The sequence below is a fragment of the Lynx rufus genome, unplaced genomic scaffold (genome assembly GCF_022079265.1).
Source record: "Lynx rufus isolate CCGP_SWC_20201006 ecotype Redwood Valley unplaced genomic scaffold, mLynRuf1.p SCAF_16, whole genome shotgun sequence".
Lineage (NCBI taxonomy): Eukaryota > Metazoa > Chordata > Mammalia > Carnivora > Felidae > Lynx > Lynx rufus.
In genome coordinates this window covers 54,861,183-54,883,377 of record NW_025814830.1, presented here as the reverse complement: position 1 = coordinate 54,883,377, position 22,195 = coordinate 54,861,183, and the positions used below count along the sequence as shown (strand labels likewise).

Genomic DNA, 22,195 nt, shown 5'->3' with positions numbered 1-22,195 from the left:
CAACAGGGTTCGGTTTTTCAGTTTTAAAACATACATGTTCCGGGGCGCCTGGGCGGCTCAGCCGGTTGAGCGTACGACTTGGGCTCAGGTCCCGATCTCGCGGTTCTGGGGTTCGAGCCCCGCATCGGGCTCTGTGCCGACGGCTCGGAGCCTGGAGCCTGTTTCAGATTCTGTGTCTCCCCCTCTCTCTGCCCCTCCCCCACTCGTGCTCTGTCTCTCTCTCTCTCTCTCTCTCTCTCTCTCAAAAATAAATAAACGTTAAAAGACAATTATTTTTAAATATACATGTTCCCAAACGATATTTTAAAGGAACAGAAACATTTCATGATACAGTGGTTATGGGGAAAACAGGATCTAAAATTATATCATTCTAACTGTGTTATACACAGATACATAAATGGAGAGAAAGAGAGAGAAAATATAGCAAGATGCGTAAAGTGGCTAATCCCCAAATGGCAGGGTTGTGGATAATCAAGAAATTATTCCTTAAGTGTCTCCCTTTCTTTTTCTTTTTTTTTTTTTAATTTTTTTTCAACGTTTTTTATTTATTTTGGGGACAGAGAGAGACAGAGCGTGAACGGGGGAGGGGCAGAGAGAGAGGGTGACACAGAATGGGAAACAGGCTCCAGGCTCCGAGCCATCAGCCCAGAGCCCGACGCGGGGCTCGAACTCACGGACCGCGAGATCGTGACCTGGCTGAAGTCGGACGCTTAACCGACTGCGCCACCCAGGCGCCCCTGTCTCCCTTTCTTAATCAACTTTCTATACTGAATGTTTTGTTTTATAATAAACATAAGACACTTACTTTACAATAGGAAGAAATGTGGTGGTTTTCAGATCCCCCACTCGTCGGGAACCGAAACGGCAAATATAAGAAAAGGCACGAGGGGCAAGTACGTCTAGGATTATCGCTTAAGGGGCTGTTGACACTACGAGATCCCATGCCCCGCTTCCTCCTCCAAGGAGGCAGGTGTGGGGTGTGGAGATCCCTCGGGTTTGGTAAGCTTGCTAGGGGGAGACTGGGTCTCAGACCTGGTGCTGAGGAGGGCGACCTCCCCTGTGAACCGGAGGAACCCGCGGCCCCCCAGTCCCAGCAGGGCTCTGGGGCCCAGGCCCAGAACAATGGAAGGTGTTAAATGTCTGTTATTCCAAGCGAGCCGAATTAGCCGACTTCAGGGTACTTAAGACCCGTGCCACCCTCCAGAAAGCCCTCCTCCTTCAAGTGCCGCAAAGCAAACCTCTTATTGGCGATGCTCTAACTGTTGAAAGATCACAGGCCCTTTACAGGGCCTGACAAACCCCAGAGACCCCGGAGGGAGGGCGGCAGTGAGACTCCCAGAACGGTCAGGTCAGCGACACAGGCTGGAGGGGCAGGGGGAAGCTTCCCCGGGTAGGAGAGGGAGCACAGCCCCAGCCACCGTGCTGAGACCCCCCTGGACACCAAGGGCCGGACTCTCGACAGGTCTCGGGTTGCCCTGATCTCACCACACCCTGCAGGTCGGGAGCACTGAGCCCAGTTTATAGGTGTTTTTAAAAGGGAGCTCCCGTGGCCCCGTGAGGAAGCATCATTCACTCACCCATCCGTTCAAAACTATGTACTAAGGCCGGACGTGACAGGCCCTGTTCTCCACGCAGGGGATACAGCAGCGGACGCCACGGGCAAATCTCTGACCTCCCGCAACTTGCGTCTCTGGGGGAGCGTAAACAGACCCGCAAACGTCAGGTCATGTTAAGGAAAAGGAGGGCAGGGCGAGGGGCACCGAGTGGAGGGCCATGGGGTCTGAGCAGACACCTCACTTTCCTGGGAGCCCTGCTCCCCTTTGGCCTGAATAACACGGTCGGCTGTGCTGACGTCACATCCCGGTTGTGACCTCATGCCGAAGCTATGCGGGGCGTCACCACTGAGGGAAACTGGCCGGAAGCTATACAGGGATCTTCCCAAATTATTCCTTACAACTGTGTGTGCGTCTGTAATGATCCCCAAATTAAAAGTGTTTTAAAAACCAAATAATGATCAACCTCCTCCCCCCCCAGTAATAATCTTAGCTCCCATCTGTCAAGTGTATGGAGAGACTATAGAGGCTGACGGCCCTCAGCCAGACCGCCTGGGTTCCAATGTCTGCCCCACGTGTGGGTAAACTCCTAACTGCTCCGTGCCTCAGTATTTGCATCTGAAAAATGCGTCCTAGGTGGTCCCTACCTCCTCTGGTTGGTGCCAGGATGAGCTATTTCTGGGCCGGTGCCCCATTTGGGCTGTTTGTTTCTTATTGTTGTGACTCTGCGGAAGGTTCTGGAAGGCTCTGGGCTGGCCCTTTACAAGCATGGATCATTGCCTCACGTAATTCTCACAGCCACACTTCAGAGGCATGAGGAGCCCCCTTTTACAGCCTGGAGATGGGAGGGGGGGTCCCAGAGCTGAGGTCAGGTGGGCAGGGCTTAGAGGGCATAGGGGAGGCTCCTGGGCCCAGCGAGTAGAGGGGGGCCTGGCCTCTGGGGTCAGAGGCTGCGGGAGGCAGTTTGGCCGGGCCCTGGCTCTGCAGAAGCCACAGCCCCATGGAGAAGCAGGGACAGGGCCGGCTCCCATCTCCTCGTGGGGAGGGGCCGCGTGCCCTCCCACCACTCGCACGGAGGCCGGAGCCGTGTCAGAGGGGCGGGGGTCCGCTGGGCCAGCCAGAGCTCCTGCCTCCTTCCCGAGCCTGCCTCACTCTCTTTCTGTGTCAAGCCCCGAGGTTTGTCTCGGCAAAGAGAAGCTTGGCATTTCCAGAAAGGGTTCTTCCTTCCCTGAGAACAAACAGACCCCAGCCCGTCACCAGCCCCACGGGAGGCCCGACGGAGGAGGAAGGTGGCCGCGCGTTCCTGCCTGTGGAGGGCAGGCTGCGCGTGTGCGGGGCCACCCCAGCTGAGCCCCACCTTGTGGGGCAGCAAACGGAGGCCCTCAGAGGCAAGAGCGCCCCACGGAGAGGAGCAGAGCTGGTGGGGCCGGCCTGCTGCTTTGACACCGTCCGAGGGGTTCTCCGAGATAACATTCCATCTTCCGGCTGCGGCGCCCGCCTCTCTTCCCCGCACTGCCGACGGGGTTCCCACCCCAGCTCTGGCACAAACTACCTGTGTGCTTCAGGGAAGTCACCTCCACTTACCCCATCTGCGAAATGGGCACAAAGTAACACGCGCCCCATAGGGCGTTGCCATGAATGAGGCCGCGTGAGGCTCCCCGACGGTGTCTGGACTTCTCGATACTCTACGCGAAGTCTCGTGAAGAAATCCCTTGCGATTTACAAGGGGCCAACGGAACATCAGGGTTACTTAGAACAGGTAACTGGGCTGTATTCCAGTTCATCAAGATTTGCTTTTTTTTCTTTCCAGAAAAATTTAAAATTTTGTTTTTATTTTGTCCTGCTACCTTTACCAAGGAAGAGGGAGCCACACAAAGATTCGAGAGAGCTTTGTGGAAGTCCCACTCCGGGCTCAGAACCTGCCTGTGCTTTCAGTTTGGACGCTAGGCCCTGGGCCAGGAGTGGGGTGTGCAAGTTAACGAGGGGCCCCTCGGTCGCCCAGATGCCCAGCCCGGTGTGCACGCCGCGGGCATCCTTACCGATGCTGCATCCCCGGACCAGGGCTGGCCCACCACCCACACAGCGTCTCCAGTGCGCGAGTTACCGACAGCCAAGCCTCTGCCGTGTCCAGTTAGACAAGAGGAAGCTCACAGAAGAAGTCTGCACCTGGAAGTTTAGGGTCAGGACAGCGGTCTCAGTCCCTGACTGTTCACGGAACCCCTGGGAGCCAGCAAAAACATTGGTGGGGACCCCCGCCCAGCCTAAGGCCTCCCCGATCTCTGGGGGTGGTGCCAGGCTTCCGCACCGTCAAAGCTTTCTAGGGGACCATCAGGGACAGTCAGGGTTGAGAGCCGCCAGGGGGCGGGGTGGGAGGCTTAGGGTGGGAGCAGCAGGGGACGAGCTGCGGCCAGACGGTGAAGGGGAGGGTGATGCGGGGTCCCCCTGCCCCTAGTGGACTTTCCTCCTTCTGCTCCTCGCCACACGTCCCTGACCCCACAGCTTTCTTCTCCCCTCCCGCCCGGCCCATCCGTCACCCCCTCCCCCCGCCGTGTCCCAGGCCGGCCACACGTCCAGTCTTGCAGATGGTGCCTCTCCAGACCCCCGGGCTTCCTGCTTTGACGCTCAGGGGGTGGAGGGGCTGCCTCTGCCCTGCTGGGAGCGACGGCCGGGCTCCCCAGCCGCTCTCACTGACCCAGCCGGAGCGGCACGTGGGGTTCTTCCACAGCAGCCCTGCTCCAACGCTGGCCTCGGTCCCCTGGGCCCCTGCCCGTCCACCCAGAATCCAGGCCACCTTCCGAGCGCCTCCCCACCAACGCATTCCCAGCTGTCCCGTCCCCTCCGGCCTGACGAGGGCTCCGGAAAGCTGAGCACAGAAGCCGCTGTCGGGCTGCCCGCCGTCCTGCCCTGAGGCTCCGTGGCCGTCGCCGGGGCCACCGTCCCTGCGGGCAGCATGCACAGGTGTCCGCTAAGAAGGGGGCAGCGGCACCTGTCCGGGAACAGGCACGGCAGCCGGGGGTGCCGGACCGCTCCCAGAGTCTCGGCACCAAGGCTTTGCTGCCGCATTGCCGGACGTTTTCCTTCACCGCCTACGCTGCTGCCCAGGGTGACTTAACGGGAAGGGTCAGGCCGTGGGTCTGAGCCAAAAAGTAGACGGCCCGTCTGTCCGTGTTGGGGATAAAGGGAATCAGATTCCCCGAGGAAGGGCCCTGAGCGACATGGGGTTTTTAGGAAGGGAATCCATAGGGTCTGACGATGCGCGTGACTGCATCTCGGGCAGATGAATCGGACGGGGGCTGTGGGTCCCGGGTGCCCCGTCCGATCCGTGTCCAGTCCATTGACAACGAAAACGCTTAAGTGAATATAAAGATCACTTTGGGGGTGAGGGAAGAAAGACAAGGCGTAACTCCCCGCCCAGGCGCACGGGTCTACTGGGGCGCGGGAGGGACTCAGCCTTCTCTCCGAGGTCCGGCTTCGAGCTGGTTCCGGGTGCTCCTTCCCGCGGGTCAGGAGACTTTAACGAGCTAGACGGTGGTCGCTGAGAAGTGCAAAGACTCTCAGCGGGGGGGACGAGCCTCAGCGTGTCGCCAGCGCCCACCCTTTTTACAGAAGGAGAAAACTTGGCCCGGAGAGAAAGACGCGCCCGTGGTCACACACACCCAACTCCCCTCCCGACCCTCTGCGGAGACCCCAGACCCGGCTCTGAATTGGCCGGCACACGCACACAGACCTGGCGTCTGTCACGAGCGAGCAAATGTGGGGAAGGGGGGAAGGGGCGGGATCTCATATTCCCAATGATTTTTTTTTTTTCATTTGAACGTAGACATCTGGCGTCCTCTAAATACATCAGAAAAACGTAAATCGTGTAAAGCCCATCAGAGAGTCGTTTTAGGTTTGGCGGGAGCACGGGTCAGCGGCTGCCCGCTGCACCGTGGTGGGAAAACGTGGCTGTGCACACGGGTGATCTCGCCCGTGGCCCATCACCCCCGTCACCCCGTCACCAAGGTGGCCAGGCTACACTTTGTCTGATGCATCCACGTGAAAACGTGGGCCAGCGGCCTCACGCGCATTGTGTTGCATTAACCGTTTTCAACAGCTACCTAAAACCTTTCCTGCTTTCGTTTTAGGACGACAGGGCGGCGGGCAGGGGAGGGGGGTGGGGACACCAATTCGTGGAGGAACAGCGTGCTTCTGTCTGAAGAACACAAATCCCGGGCACACCAATTAAGCCTCAGGACATGCACCCAGCCAGATTTCTAGTCCCACGTCTAAAACCCTCCTCAAAAGACATTTTCTGTTTGAGACATATTAAACAAGCTTTATTTAATAATGCTCGACTTGACTTATCCAGTTTAAATATTTGCTCTGATCGGCAACCATCTGATCCTGGCTTCCTTCGTTCCTGGCTGAGGAATAATTTCTCCGGGTTATTTTTCTTTGGTGCAAAGTTGATCCCGGAGGCAGGGGAACTGCTCTCAGGTTCCCTCCGCGTCTCTGGTCCGGGCCGTGGGGAGAAAGGAACAGAGCCATAAAAAGCCTGCGCCCCAGGCCGCTTTTACCAAGCGGACAACTGTGCCGTTGACGGAGGGACATGTCGTTTAAAAGACTCCCCCTAAGCAGATAATTATAAGGAGAGATTTCTCTTCTTAAAGGAGAGCATCAGAATGTAAGGAAATTCCCAAGGAGGTGACCTTTCGGGCGATGTATTCCGTCCTCCGCCGGCCGCTTCCCCCCATTCAGGGATCTTTATAACCATCGCTTACACCAGATGCAGGGTCATCCGTCAAGGGTCGGGGATTCCAGGGTGGCACGGAGAAGATTTAACCTCTTAATTCACTATGTTTTAAAGGAGGGAAGGACACTTGGATTTCTACTAACTTTGGGGACCCTCCACAGAGACGTTTCGGTTATTACTGTGGCTATGATTCAGATTTTATTGTCAAGGTTGAAAACACAAGACTTTTGTTTGTTTGTCTTTTAGGTTTTACCTTTGCACACTGCCTTTGAAAATAGCCACCTTGACGCCCGTGGGCCTGGCCATCCATAACGACACAGACCTCTGACTGTGCTCCAGATACCAGCCCAGGGTAAGCCGGCCAGCGGCGAGGGCAGTCGGTTATCTGCGTGGCCTCTGCGAAGGGGCTCTGCTCCCATCCCGGGAGGGGTCTTTCTCGGTGAGAGGGACGTTTGTGATTGCGGGCCAGCGCCTGGTTTATGGACCCCGGCCGGGTGGGAGGGTGCCGCCCGCCAGCCCGCGGCCTGCGCCGGCCTGAAGTGTTTACCGCTGGGGTGATTTACATCGTCCAGGTGTTCGTTTGGGAAACATCTCAGCTCAGCTGACATAGCGATTGCCCTGCATTTGCAGACTTTGGCATTTTTCTGTTCCTGGCGATCCAGGGCCCAGAGAGACGGTCAAAAAAAAAAAAAAAAAAAATACTGAGCCAAAGTGGGTCGTCTCCTGTGATGGTCACACAGGCCGGCCGAGGAAGCCCCAGCCCGATGCCCTGCGTCCTGCCCCACGTGGGAAATTTCCCGGCACGGAGTCTGTGCCCCCTCATCAGAGTGGTGTCTTCTTCTGTCCGTTGGCTCTTTGGCCTCTTGGACGCTGCGTAGATGTCGTCCCAGGCCTCCTCTCTGCCCTTTTCAGCCCCCCGGTGCTTTGCCAAAGGGCCCCTGAAGCTGTTCTTTTCTTGGGCGAGATTCCGGGACCTTGGGTATGGCAGGCACATTCTGGAGAGTGAGCCGGGGTTGGTGGGGGTTTGCTCTGCGTGGACCAGCCTCGGCTAGGGTGCTTGCACTTTGAGGGACCCACTCGACAGAAGGTTCTGCCGCTTTCCTCGATTTCTGCTCACATTCAGTGCCGGCGCGATTGTTAGTGTTTGTCCCTGGGTTCGCGCCAGGAGGTCCTAACACCCATCCTGGAGCGGCCGTGATTAAAACATGCCCCAAGCAATCAAAATGGCTTTTTTGTTTGCCAAAAAAATACGTATTTTGTGTTTAATCCGATCCCTCCCATCCTCATTGAAAGGAGCCTGGACATTGATTACGGGTCTATTTTTACACTTATACTCATCTTTTCTCCAGCCACTTCTGATAAGTCTGGTGAAAAAGAAAACAACTGTATTTTTGCCTCATAGAATATCATATCAATGCATATATTGGGGTGGAGGCAGGCAAGGATGCTCGCACAGGAGTTGAGAATGATTCTTTGCCTATGTTTGAATTTTTACAAAAACCCTTCTCGCCGATTCAGGGATACTGGGCTGCTTTTAAGAGCTCATTTCAATTTCTTATTTCTCTCTCCTTGACAAAAACGTCTCCAGAAGCCGCAGTTTTCCTCCCTACACAATCTGCAGACGGAAAACATCGGGTCAAACACAGACGGGTAAAGAGTAGGGGCCGTCAGACCCAGGTTTCACAAATGATACAATTCCTTCTGTTTTGAGTCCTACATTTAAAACAGCCTTTTCAGCCAGTGATTCGCACACTAACAAATTCACCAAAAAAGCATTCAAACTTCCCCTGTTTGTGCTCCTTTCTCCCGGACTGTAAATACATGAACCTCCCAGCACAGAGAAGTATCATCATTTTGCCACACTAAACGGCCACGTTTTCACCAGCAGCGAGACTGTTTGAAGTGATCGGCCCTGGGGCGAAAAAAAGAAAATTCCAGCAATAAAACAAAAATCTTGATTTCTAAACATCAGGCCGAAATCCTTTCAAGTGACCGTGGACTCCCTGGGAAAATGGTTTTTCTCCGTTACCATTTACAGCCTAGTATCGAGACGCGCCGTGGAAAATGTCGTGCTGGTTCGAAGAAAAAGATCCCGTGTTTTAAAAGAACAGCTTTTGCCTTTGCTGCAGATTTCCTAACTGTGTGTCTTTGTAAACCTCTGTCCTGAGTCTAAATAGGATGTCTCCACAGATACACGAAAATGCATGTGACCGCGGTCTGTTGCAGAGAATTGCCTGAGAAAGTTGAATTTTCAAACGCGAACACAACGTTGGCCATTGCCACCACGAGCACGGTTTCACTAAACGACCAGATTCATTTATTCTAACCTCTCCTGGAACCGTCCCAAAAAAGCAGGTGACTGTTGAACGATTTTGTTTTTTCATTCTAAATTACAAGCAGGATAAAACGAACGTCATTCTATGGAGTCTGAACATTAAAATGTAGGAGGGAGTTCGCCAGGATCTGGTAAATGGCTAAACAGATTAGTAGCCTTACTTTTTAACATATAAACATCTGAAACCCGTTTCCTGTTTAAGAAGAAGAAGAAGAAAAAAAAAAAAAAAGGCTAGGTGGATGACCCCGGGTACTTTTTTTTGATTAACAAATGTGAATTGTACATCATGGTGGAAAAAAAAAATGGCCCACGCTTGGTGGTCTTTCTACAGTCTGTATATGGGAGAGAGAGGAAAAAAATACAAAAATAAACGTTACCTTCTCACTTTCGGGGTGGGCAATGCCATTTCTACAGCGGCGTCCCGGGCTCTGGTAAATGTTAAGGCTGTCACCACAGACAGAATCCCCATGGTCTGTGTGCCTCGATAGAGTCCGAAGAAAAACATTCCCTGCATTCCTGCCGGCTGGTCCTATCTCCAGGCCCCGGGCTCGGCCCTGCAGACCCGTGTCACCCTGTCAAGCGGCGTAGGACACGGCTAATCTAAACCTACGCCTTCCCCGGCCAGCCCCCGGCGGCAGGGCGAAAACCAGGACCGGTTTGCTGTGAAGGCGCCACACGCAAAGTCGAGGCTCTACCTCGAGGGTAGAGCAGCAGCTGCAATTTGTTCAGCTGAGAAGGGCTTAGAGGTTCTGGCACATTCTGACAAGATAGATTTTATAGGGTTTGCGCTAAAACTTGATATTGGAAGTTGGGATTCCAATTTTATGTCTCGAACGATAACAATAGCAGCTGGGACCTTTAAGAAATGTGTTGTATCCCTTGTATTTAAGAGTTACATAATAAAAGCTATTTATGTCAAACCCCTTATAAGGGAAAGATTTAGCCTGGATGTCAATAGAACATATAATACTTTGTATATTCAGATGGGGAGAAAATCCATATCAGCACCGCCAATTATTTTCGGTCTGGAGTACCTGATATGTGGGGCCTTTAAGATTTTAAAGTAAGCATCTCCTTGCTTTAACTTGCAAATTCACTGAGTGGCGTTTGGGGGGGGAGGCGGCGGGGGGGGGGGACGCGGGGGAGGGATACTATTTCTTTTAAAAAAAGAAGACAAGTGCTGATGAATCCTTATTTGTTTTTCCACGTCCTTCTGGTGGAAAGACACAAAGGCACGCAAACCCGCTGTTGTTTGCTTTGATTTTTACGATTTCCACGGCCTGTAACGCAGGCACTCGCTGGCCCCGCGTGCCGATGCCTCCCTGCTTGTCTGGAGGCGGCCGTCGCTTTGGGCAGTGACCGGCGGCCAGAACGTGTTCGTTCCGACCAGCCGACGGTCAGCCGCTCAGAAGGAGAATCTCTCCGGGGGCTGCAACCAGACCCCGCGGCCTTCCGCAGGCGGATTTCAGCGGGGCTCAGGGTGGCCTCCTGCTGTCCCAGCGACAGCACGCCCGATGGTTTCCGAGCCGAGCGGGGCGATCGCACCGCCTCACCGACGGGGCTCGGGCTGACGCTGGCCGCTCGGAAATGACCACGTGGCCCCGCCGGGCGCGCTTGTTAGAAAAGCCCAGCTTCCTTCTTATCTTGTCTGCTCAGACAAAGAGCAGAGCCTGATCGAGAGGAGCAGAGAACCCCAATTAGCGAGGCCCAGAATCTTCCCCCCTCCCGGCACCCGCTCCTGCAGCTCAGCCCCGCCCTCGCTCTCGTCCGACTTTATCAGGCCGGTGTGACCGGGTTAATGAGCAGAGCCCGGCTGGGTGGTGGCGGGAACGGTCATCCGGACAGAGGCCCCGGGGACAGGCTCCTCGGGCCCCACTTAAACTCGCCAAAGCCCACGCTCCGTTTCTTGTCCTGAGGCCACAAGTTGAGCGGGGGGCCCCCCAGCAGACGAGAGGTTGAACAGGGACACTCCTCAAGCCTCTCCGCTGTCGTGTGTCGGAAGCTTGCGGCTCAGCAGAAGGTATCTTCCTGTCCTTTCCTCCTTCCCTCCGAGCCCCGCGCGGTGCCCTCCCCAGTTTTCCCACGGAAACCGGCACAGGACAGGGCAGGCCTTCGCAGCGTGTGGGGTTGGGCGCTGGCCCCTGGGCGGCCGTCAGGGAGCACGGGGGCCCGTGAAGGGCGTCCGAGGACAGCGTGGGTGCTCAGGACACGAGCGGGCCGGCACACGGGTTCTGGAGACACGTGCTGTTTATCCACATCGCCCCTCCCCCGCCACCGACCGGTGACACCCTCGTCCACCATCATCACCTCCACCACGAGGAAATAGCAGGAAAGGGAGACGCGGCCGCCCCCGCGGAGGAGGCTGCTTGGTCCCCAGTGATGACCGCGTGGCTGACGGCCAGCCGCCGGGAGGCCATGCTGGATGCCAGACGTCGTGCGCCGTTGCAGCAGCTTACGGAACAGCTAGTCCGACCCCCACGACAGCCCAGGGGGCAGTTTCTCATTGCCTGCACTTGGCAGAGGCAGAAAGAGGTCAGCCTCTGAAGACCAGATGGGGGGGCAGGGGCACAGTCACAGGGTCAGGAGCCAAAGCCGTGCCGTCTGCCAGCGGGTCCCGGATGTAGCCTCTGTGCCGCGATATCAGGGAGAAAGCTCGGGCCACACCACCCAAGGGCAAGCCCTGGCCCGTCTCCTGGGCCTGTCACGCCGCCGTCTGGAGCCTCCCGGTGCTTGCCTGCAAAGCGGGGCCGGCACTGCTGGTCCCACCTCACAGAGGTGTTCAGGATGGCAGAAGGAGACAGGAAAAGCGTCCCTCACGTCCAAAGTGCTCGGCAGACCCTAGGTGCTCGACCTGGGGCCTCGGCCACTTGACCAAGCCCCCTGTCCGCTCACCGAGTGGGTCACAGACCACCAGGTCCGTTTCACGAATCCACCTGGGAGCTTGGGCCATGTTCTCGGACACGGGATAGCACAGCTGCTGGGGACACACAGTGGGGTCCACCGTGCCTGCCCCACGGAAGCCCAGGCCGGCGGCAGAAACCCTCGGTCCCGCGGGGAAGGCGGGCACAGCGCCTGGGGCCCCAGCCCTCGCCGGGAGGGACCGCGCAAGGCCCCAGGCCTGGCCTTGGGAGTCACGTGACATGCCATCACAAGACCGCACGCGAGCCCCTGCAGGCTCGCCGCCCACCCACCGGCCTTCCGGCCACCCTGGCTGCCCTCTGGTTTCTGTTGCGTCTGTTTGGACGGCAAACCCCCGTGGGACCCCTCCTTCTGCACTCTCTTCAAAGCCCACCGGCCCCACCCTTCAAACAACGTGTTGACGGTTGCACAGGGAGCCGCAGGAACAATAAACAGGCCCGCATCCTGCAGCCGGCCTGCTCCGGGCATTCCCGGCCGCAGAGGCCAGGCGGCGTGGTGGCTGGGGGCTTGGGGGTCGGGCAGACCAGGTTCAAATCCCACTCTAGCTTCCCGTGAGCTGTGTTTGCTCAGGCAAGCAGCTTGCCCTCTCTGGACCCCAGCTTCCCCGGCCAGAAAAGGACAACAGACGCGGGCAGAGAGCCGGTTTGCAATAAATGCCGATTATTGTACTGCTGTTTCACTGAGGCTATAAAAGGAAAACACCTGAATGTGTTGAGAGCGGGAACTCATTCTTAAAAAACAGGATGCTGCCTGTTTTTTAAGGGCTAGAGGGAAGGCTCTCGGTGGTCTGGCGCGGCGGTGAGCAGGGGCGCTCTGCCTCGGGAAACCCGGGTTTGGCCTGGTGCGGTTTGTACGTGCTTCCTGCGTGACCCTGGACCTCCTTCTCCTTATTTCTGGACCCTTCCTCCGCCTGTACACGATGTCGCCCACGTTTTCTCCCCACCTTCTTCCTCCGGCTCCCGAATAAAACCTTCCGTAAGACACCACCTCAATACAGACACCCTGCTCTCAGCCGCCCCGGACATTCTCACGGCACCCACCCCCGTAATTAGAAGAATGCTGACTTGTCGCAAATGTGAGAAAACCTGAAAGCGGAGGGATAATGGGTGATTCTCTTCTGTAGCCCATCTTTTCTTTCCACTTCTTTTAAATTTTCTATTTTATAAAGTTATTATAATTACATATAATTATAATGAATTATCATACAATGACAAAGTTATAACTATAAAGTATTTTTTAATAAAGTACAATTAACATAGAATGTTCTGTTAGTTTCAGGTGTACGTTATACTCATTCAGCCATTCGATACGTACTGGGTGCTCATCACGACAGGCGCGCTCCTGAATCCCCATCACCTACTGCCCCCGTCCCCCCACCCACCTCCCCTCTGGTCACCATCCGTGTGTTCTCTAGGGTTAAGAGTCTCTTTCTTGGTTTGTCTCTTTTTTGTTGTTGTTGTTGACTTTCTTAAATTCCACGTATGAGTGAAATCATATGGTACCTGTCCTTCTCTGACCGATTTATTATACTCTCTAGCTCCATCCATGTCATTGCAAATGGCAAGATTTCATTCTTTTTCTGGCGGAATAATACTCCTTTCTACATAGGTACCGCGTCTTCTTTACGCATACATCTGTTGATGGACACTTGGGCTGCTTCCATACTTTGGCTATTGTAGATAATGCGGCAGTAATCATAGGGGTGTGTGTATCCCTTTGAATTCGTGTTTGGTATTCTTTGGGTAAAAACCCAGGGGTACAATTACTGGACTGCAGGGTAGACCTATCTTTAACACTTTGAGGACCCTCCGTACTGTTTCCCAGAGTGGCTGCACCAGTCTGTGTTCCCACCAAGAGCGCACAAGTGTCCCTTTTCTCTGTGTCCTCACCAACGCAGGTTGCTTCTTGTGTCGTTGATTTTAGCCATTCTCTTTTTTTTTTTTTTTCCTTAGAGAAAGAGAGAATGTGGGTGGGGGAGAGGGGCAGAGAGAGAGAGAGAAAGAGAGAGAATCTTAAGCAGGCTCCACACTCAGCACGGAGCCCGACACAGGGCTCCATCCCACGACCCTGGGATCCTCCCAATGAGCCGCCCAGGCATCCTGATTTTAGCCACTCTGACAGGTGTGAGGTGGTATCTCATCATGGTGTTGGTGTGTATTTCCCTGATGATGAGTGACGTTGAGCATCTTTTCATGTGTCTGTTGGCCATCTGGATGTCTTCTTTGGAGAAATGCCTGTTCATGTCTTCTGCCCATTTTTAATTGGGTTATTTATTTTTTGGGTGTTGCGTTTGGTAAGTTCTTTATATATTCTGTGGGTTTTTTTAATGTTTATTTATTTATATTGAGCGAGAGAGAGAGAGCGAGAGTAGGGGAGAAGCAGAGAGAGAGAGGGAGAGAGAATCCCAAGCATCTGCCTGCTGTCAGTGCAGAGCCTGATGCGGGGCCTGAACTCAAGAACTGTGAGAAAGGAAAAAAAAAAAAAAAAAGAACTGTGAGATCATAACCTGAACCAGAAACCAAGAGTTGGAGACTGAACCAACTGAGCCACCCAGGTGCCCCAGTTCTTTATGGGTTTTGGATACTAACTTTATTCGATATGTCATTTGCAAATATCTCCTCCCATTCCATAGGTTGCCTTTTAGTTTTGTTGATTGTTTCCTTCCCTATGCAGAGGCCTTTTATCTTCATGCGTTCTGCAACATATCTTTGAGTAAAGTCTCACATCTTCTCTCCCCAACACCTTCTAGGAATTTCTCCTGACAGGCACATGGTTGTGATGACAGATGTAGCTGTATGACCCCATAGCCCTGCAGCCCTGACGTGTACCCCACCGCGTGGGCACGGCATTCTAACGGGTGACCACACCCCTCCCTGTTGTGGGTGTTGGTATAATTGCACGTCTGTGTTACATGTTTATCTCTGTAACGGAATATTTTACCCAGAAAGCTTTGTGCCGTATCTCAGTTATTTTGGGGGCCATGGATTTACAGTAGTCATAAAACAGAGTCCAAGGCTACCAGCCTTTGATGACCCTTGGTTCATTTTAATGGCACTAAGGAGCCCCACGGGGGGACATAAGGCACCTCTGCCCAAGCAAGCAGCCCATAGGTCAAAGTTCAGTGGAAGTGACCCTAGGGCCTTTGCCTGTGAATTGCAAGAACCTGCATGAACTCAGACTTTTACTAAGAAGCAGACTTGGGGGGGCGGGGAGAGGGGGACGTTTTCTTTCAGTTGTCACAAGTTCTCTGGGGGAGAACAGCTTTATAGATGAGATTAGTATTAAGAGAATTATTTACAGAGACTGTGGAGAAACCATTTCTGCTGATTAAGGGCACATCTAAAAGAAATGAAGAAAAATGAAAAACCTAAATCGCCATGCTGGGGCAAGGACAGGGACAGTCCCTCCACCGTGTCATCTCTTAAAATCCACACCCAAACGCAGGGGAGGGAGGTGAGCGGAGCCCAACCACAGGCTGCCAGCCCAGCAAGGCCCCTCAGGCTTCCTGTCTTCCGTGGCCTTTCCGTGCAAATGCACACTGGGGTTCAGCAGGTCGAGGTGGGGCTGAGACTGTCCATGTTTAACCAGCACCCAAGGATGCCCGGAGTTGCTGGTCCCTGAACCACACTGAGTGGCCCTTGATTTTACCTAGTCGGTGAGAGTGGCTTCCCAGTCTCCTTGGTTTGGAGCATTCAAGACTTTAGAATCACCAGGGGAGATTTTTCAAAACCCGGTACCTAGGCCGCATCCCAGACTAACCCAGAATCCTCACACGGGAGGCCCAGGCATCAGGACGTTCTCACACGTCCCAGGTCCTCCGACGTGCACCTCATTTAGACGCTCCCTTCGTCTGGGCTGGGCAGGAGGAGCAGGAAGCTTGATCGACGCACAAGAGAGCCCCACCATTTAGGGTCCTGGAAGCTCGCAGGAAGGGTGGTTTGCCCAAAGGGCAGAGTTAACAGATCCCAGCAAATCAGGGCATCCAACGCAAGGGCGGCACTGAGGAGTCTGGTGTTTTTCCAGGCACACGGAGGGTGGAACTCACAACAAAGGCCACCCCTGGGGCAAGTATAGGCTGAGAAGGGACGGGGCTAATGGGGGAGCCCCGGGTACCGGCGATAGCATATGTCTCCGCTGAGGTTACGCATCCGTAACACTCGTCAAGCTGGACGTGTAAGACTTGTGTACTCCATATACGTTCTGGATGTAAGTTAAACTTGAAGGAAAAAAACATTAAAAGCCAAGAGAGATAAATCTATATACCAAGTAAGATGGCTGAGGGGCGCCCGGGTGGCCCAGTCGGTGGAGGTCCGACTTCGGCTCAGGTCGTGATCTCACGGTCCGTGGGTTCGGGCCCTGAATCCAGCAGTCTGGAGCCGGCTTCGGATTCTGTGTCTCCCTCTCTCTGTGCCCCTCCCCCGCTCATGCTCTGTCTCTCCAAAAACGAATAAATGTTAAAAAAGATTAGAAAAAATAAAACAAAATCAAATCAATACTGAACCGTAAAAAACAGAAGTATAGCAAAGCTTTTCTTCCTCTCTTCCACGTATTGACTATCAAATCCTTTTTTTTTTTTTTTAATTAAAAAAAATGTTTTTTGGAGGAGGGAACTCTGGGAGGGGCTGGTCATCCAGGTGACGACAGAGGAAGCTGGTCTCAGAGACACGGAGGATCCAGCCTTGGCAGCTCCTGCCATGAAAGGGGCTCGGAGTAGGGGTGAGTGTCAGGTGTGGGAGAGCAGGTCTCCGGGAGCTCTCGCTGGAGAAGCAGGTGCAGCTGAGGATAAAGAACCCAGCGTTGCTCAGGGCACCAAGGGTGGTCCGAATGTTAGCACAGGTGCACCTCGCACCGCGCCCCCCCCCCAACCCTGCCTCTTCTCCCCGAATGTTGCGCCCGGGAACAAGTCTGACTCATTCACGAGACGTGATTCATAAAACGCGTTTCCCAAGTCGGATGGAGAGGCGGGGACAGAAGTTCATACCGAGGTGGAAGTGACTGTCTCCAGGCCCCTTCCCCAAGCCAGAATTGCTGCAGACCTCTGGGAGGAGAGAGCTTTGAGGCTGGGAAGGGGCGGCCAGGACCCTCCGAAGCAGGAAGAGTGGGCCCCAGGCCAGTCACCGCCCACTTCGACTCTGCAGCCCTGCAAGGGGCACAGAGGAAGCTCTGGGTCAACGTTGCTGTCGTTACTGTCATGGAAGGTGTCAGTGAATTTGTGCGTCCTCGCAAGCGTGGAGTCCCTTTCTCTGGGTGCTGAGGGCGTGTCGGCAGGTTCTGCGTGGGGCCCGGGCCATTGCACCCAAAGTAGAGAGACGGACAGTCAGCACGGGTCCTGCGGAGGCTGAGCCCAGACCTGCGGGGAGACGTGAGGGCGGAGGCAGCCCCTCCTCCGGACAGCGTGACACTTGGGTGCCCCGGGACGGGCCAGTGTGTCCTGCGCTGTGGGAATCCCCGAGACCCCTCCTCGCCCCCACGCCCCCTCCCCTGGGGTGCCACCGGTGGCTGAGTGTATCTACTGCCCTCCGGAACTGGGGCATGACCACAGGCGGGTTTGGGGACCCACTGGACCCGCTTACGACGCATCTGAGCTACAACCCCGCTAACCCCCTGCCCTCCGTAAGCCCCTCCTGGGACTGGTTGGCTCCCGTGGTATTGCGGGCCTCCTGGATTAATGTCTGTTCGAAGCCAGGGTCCGGGGATCCGCCAAGAGACCCGATTGCCCTCTTTCTGCCATGCAGTTGCCTCGGTCAATGGCTGCTCTTGTCCCCGTCCAGCCCTGCCCTTCTGAGCTGTGTCCTCACACGGTGGGCCGTTCTCACCTTCAGAGAGGGTCGTGTCATCTGCTGTTCAAACCTGGGAACTTCTGAGTGTACGTGGGACAGCAGCCACAACTCGGGACAGACAGAGTGGGACGTGTGGCCGCCATCACCCATGGACAGCAGCCAGAAGCGTCTGGGTGACTCATAGCGCTGCAGGTGTTGGGTCTCGGCCCCACACCCCCCACCAGTCTTGTCCTACATCTGTAGCCCAGACAAGCAGGCTTTCCTCCGCCCACTGTGCCTCTGAGCCGCCGTACAGGCAGGTTCCTCCTTACCTGCCTTCCCTTCCCCTCTGGCTGCCTCTGAACCCGCAGCCCAAGAGTAGCTGGGGCCTCTCTACGGTGAGGTCTCTTTCCTGTCGCCCTCACGACACTGTGGTTTGTCATTTCTGCTGGACGGCGGAGACAGGGCCACTCCCTATGTGGTCCCCACTGGTGTCTGCTGTGGGCACACGGCAGACAACCACAGATACTCGTCGAACGAGCGTGGGAATCTCACTGGATGCCTCCGACAGGGGAGGAAAGTAGCCGCCAATCCGCCGGGACTCTCGGCGAGCCGATGCAGCTTGGTGACGCTTTCGCGCACCGTGTCCTGATGTGAAAGACAGCCATCCCGTGGAGAAACATGGGAAGTCTAGAGCAACGTGGGCAGCTCAGTAGTTTTCCCAGCCGTGAGCGGCCCCGGGCTCTTGCCACGCGCAGCCCCATGGCCTCTCCTGAAGGGGGAAGCGCGGACAGGGAGAGACCGCCTGGGACCTGGTCTCTGTGGGCACAGCGCACCGGGCAGCACCGGCAGGGCAGCCGTGGCCGGGCGACACGGCGCCTTTGCGAGGACCATCAGGGCAGCGCCACCCTCTGGGCAGGCCCGGCGCCGCACCGGGGTGTGTGGTTTGGTGAGCTGCCTGGGGGCGGGCGGGACCGCCACCAGCCCCCTCGCCAAGGGCAGTGGCTCAGGGAGCAAACCGCACGGCTGCCCACGGCAGCCCCGGGAGGTGCCACGGACAGCGTGCAGCCCAGGGGAGCCCTCGCTCTGACCTCGGGTTCCGCGTGGAACCCCCTCCCCCCTTTCCTGCCCCGAGCCCCAGGTTACGGGAGCAAAGCATGGCGATGCCCGCAGGACGGCTGCATTCAGAACAGTCCCTACTCCCCGCTGCCCGATGTCATACCAATGCTATTTCCTTTCATTATAAATAGGAATCGCACTCAGGGGTACGGCCTCGTACCCCCTCGGCCGCTTTGTACTTTAATCAGAGCTTTCCTGCCGAACATGTTTATCTTCCAGCAGAGAGGTGCTAATTTGGTCTTGCAGGAGTGGATATCTGCTTACGTCCCTTCTACCTCGGAGGAAGATAACCGAACGCGCATTATGTCATCTAAATACAGCATCCTTGGAGATCAAAAGGCATAATGTATACATCTGCCAAAGTTGATGGAGCGGCCATTGGTGGACTTTTCCGCCGGGTCGTGTGCGATTCATTGATAGGCATGCTTCGCGTTTCTGTGAAAGAAACTCCCAGGCGCTCTGTTTGTGCCAGTTGATTTCAGTGATATTGAGAGGTTTTGAAATGAGAGTCCAAAATAGATGCGCCCTCTCACCCCCCTGTGTAAGCCCTCGCCGCAGGAAATGGCACAGGTTCAAATTTTCATAATGGAAGCGCCGTGGGACTAGATAAGGCGAATGTCCCTTACTGTGACGTTTCAATGTTTAAAATAGAGTCAAAATGATCCATAGGCAAACTCCACCTGAGCGTATTTTTGTCTTTGGACGCGAGTCCCGCCTCTGGTTCTAGTGCCCGGTCCTCACTTTCTTGGATCCCATTTTGTTGTGAGCGTGCACATGCCAACACACACACACACACACACACACACACACACATATTTGAACCAAATGGCCGCAAAAGTAGACGTACTCTTCCGCGACGCATTGTTCCCTGACGTTTCGTCTAGTGTGGTCTAGCCAGGGATCTCGTCCTTTGCTTCTCGAAGTGTGGTCCCTGCACCAGCAGCAGCAGCATCCCCTGAGAGGTACCAATATGGAACCGAGGACCCACCAGCCTGCGAAACGATGGTCTGCAGCGTCATCAATTGGACGAGCTCCCAGGCAACGCACACTGATGGCCGAGAAGCTCCGGGCCGGTCTGTTTCCTTTTCTGAAGCTCTGTCTCTTTTTGTGAGTCGATTGCCCTTCTCTAAATGGACCAACACATTCTTCTGTGCTCCGTGACCCAGGGTTTAATTAACCTACTTGGGGACTCTGGAGCCAGCATTCTTTGGGCTTCACGTGGCTTTGTTGGGAGAAGAAATTGATGTTTGCCTACAACTGTGCGCTCAGGAGATGCCCCAGATGGGTCTTCGAGATGCAGAAAGATGAAGGCAGATGGTTGCCTCTTGACGTAATGGTGCTGCCTAACAGCCAACCACAAAACCTCAGTGTCCTAAGGACAGTAAATTTTTCTTTGCTCACGTATCTTGATCTGGGCAGCGCCGCCGATCTGGGCTGGGTTTGCTCACATGTCTGGGACTGGTAGGCTGTGGCTGATCTGGGCTGGCCGCAACCGGGACAAATGGGAAGTCAACGCGGCTGCATTGTGTCTCACGTCTAGCTGGCCAGCTCAGGCACGTCCTCATGGCGTGGCAAAGACACAGGAGAGCACATCCCAGTGCGGGAGCTCACAGCGAGCCCCTACTTCCCTTGTGTGGCTAATGTCCCACTGGCCAAAGCAAGTCACTCAGATGAGGCCAACGTCAAGGGGCGGGACGGTTCTCCCAGCCCGCGGTGGGAGAGCCCTTCACGGTCACATGCACAGGCATGGATGTAAGGAGGGGTCAACGACTGGGATCACGGTGTGCCACCCTAGCTGTGTGACACTTCCAGATACTCAGATGGCTGGGAGACAGTGTTCTAGCTCACAGTACCGGTGAGAGGCTTGGATTAGACGGGGTAGCTCCAGCAGATGGCGGGGTGCCTGCACACAGGGCGTGCTCCGTAAATGGCCGCCATGACTTTCATGGCGGTAACAGCTAAGGATGATGGGCAGGTCTCGTATTCCAGCCCCAGGGGCCTGACTCTGCCTGTTCTTCAACTCTACAGAGAACAGATAAGGCTGTGCTCTGTGTCTGGGGGCAGAGAGAGTTGGAGTGAGTGCGTGTGTGTGTGTGTGTGTGTGTGTGTGTGGCCAGATTACCCAACTCTTGCTTTAGTTGCCCGTAATGAGGTTGAGGCTGGAGCAAACCCTGATTGCATTATGCAGACACATTTACCCACTAATAACCACACTCAGAGCTCCTGCCCAGCACCCAGCCTTGAGATCTGCAGCTGCCCCTGGAAGGATCTCAAGTCTCCCTACACCTCCCACAAAGATGAAAATGTGGCCATTATTTTAAGAGCCCCATAGACATTTCCATTAGCCTGAGGGTAACATGAATACACATTTTTATGCTTTGGGGCAGATTTTTTGAAACTGATCTTATTGAGGCAAATTTTATTTACAACAGAATGCGTCCATCTCAAGTTTTGACCAATATATACACACTGCAACCATAACCCCGACGAAGATATAGTATGTTTCGTCCATTTCTGTCACCACTCAAATACCGCTGCCCTTCCCAACGAATCCTCCTACGTCAGGCAACCACTCATCTGATGTTTACAGCTATGGATTACTTGCACCTGTCCTAGAACTTGATTTCAATGGAATCATGTAGGATTTACTCTTCTGTGCCTCGCGTCCTCCACACAGAATAATATTTTAAGCTTCGTTGATATTGTTTCTTATGTCAGAAACTTGATCCTTTTTATTATTGAGTTGTGTTCCACCATACAGATTTATCACTGTGTGTCCATTAACCTGTTGATGAACTTTAGGGCTTTTCGCAGTTTTGACCGCTTAAATAAAACTGCTCTGATCATTTGCATGCTAGTCTTTTTATGAACAGGTGCTTTAATTTCTCTCGGGAAGAATTCCTAGGAACTTAATCGCTATGTCTTTCAGGAAGTGTATGTTCCACCTTATTAGAAACTGCAAGCTGCCTTTCCAAGTGACTGTCCATTTTATACACCCACCAACAATGTGACAGGGTTCCAGTTGCTCCTTTTCTTCGTCAACACTTGGTAGTGTCAGTGTTTTTAATTTTAGCCATTGTGGTGGGTGTGTGATGTTGCCACACTATAGTTTTGATCTCCATTTCCCGACGACTAATGATGTGGATCATCTCGTGCGTCTTGTGCATCCATTAGACATTCTCCTTCTTGGTGAAGGGTCTCAGTCCTTTGTAAAATTGTGTCGATCGTCTTTTTAATATCGCGTTGTAAGAGTTCTTATGTATTCTGGATACGAGCCAATATCTAAGTATGCATACTGTAACCATTTCCCTCCATCTGATGCTTGCTTTTCCATCTTTAATAGTATTTTTTAAAGAACAAATATTTTTAATTTTGAATTTCAATTTATCACTTTTTTTTATTAGTGTGTTTTCTATCATGTCTAAGAAATCTTTGCCTGCCCTAAGTTTGTGAAGGTTAGAAGCTTCGTAGTTTCAGCTCTTGCATTTAGATCTTTGATACATTAAAAAACAAATTTTTTTTTAATGTTTATTTGAGACAGAGACAGAGCATGAGCGGGGGAGGGGCAGAGAGAGAGGGAGACACAGAATCCGAAGCGGGCTCCGGGCTCCGAGCTGTCAGCACAGAGCCCGATGCGGGGCTCAAACTCACAGACCGCGAGATCATGCCCTGAGCCGAAGTCGGATGCTTAACCGACTGAGCCACCCAGGCGCCCCTAGATCTTTGATACATTTTAAATTGATGTTTGTATATGGTGTGAGGTAGGGATCAGGGTTGT

General features: G+C 54.3%; 1 long non-coding RNA gene across 1 annotated transcript in view; it reads right to left on the bottom strand.

Annotated features, from left to right (window-relative positions):
• Positions 1-727: 727 nt before the first annotated feature.
• LOC124511559 (uncharacterized) overlaps positions 728-22,195 on the bottom strand; it is a 35,617-nt gene continuing 14,149 nt past the window's right edge. The window contains exons 2-3 of the long non-coding RNA XR_006961930.1: positions 3,593-3,719; positions 728-3,264 (exon numbers count right to left, since the gene is read on the bottom strand). This is a non-coding gene — a long non-coding RNA (uncharacterized LOC124511559). The remainder of the gene's footprint in view (positions 3,265-3,592; positions 3,720-22,195) is intronic.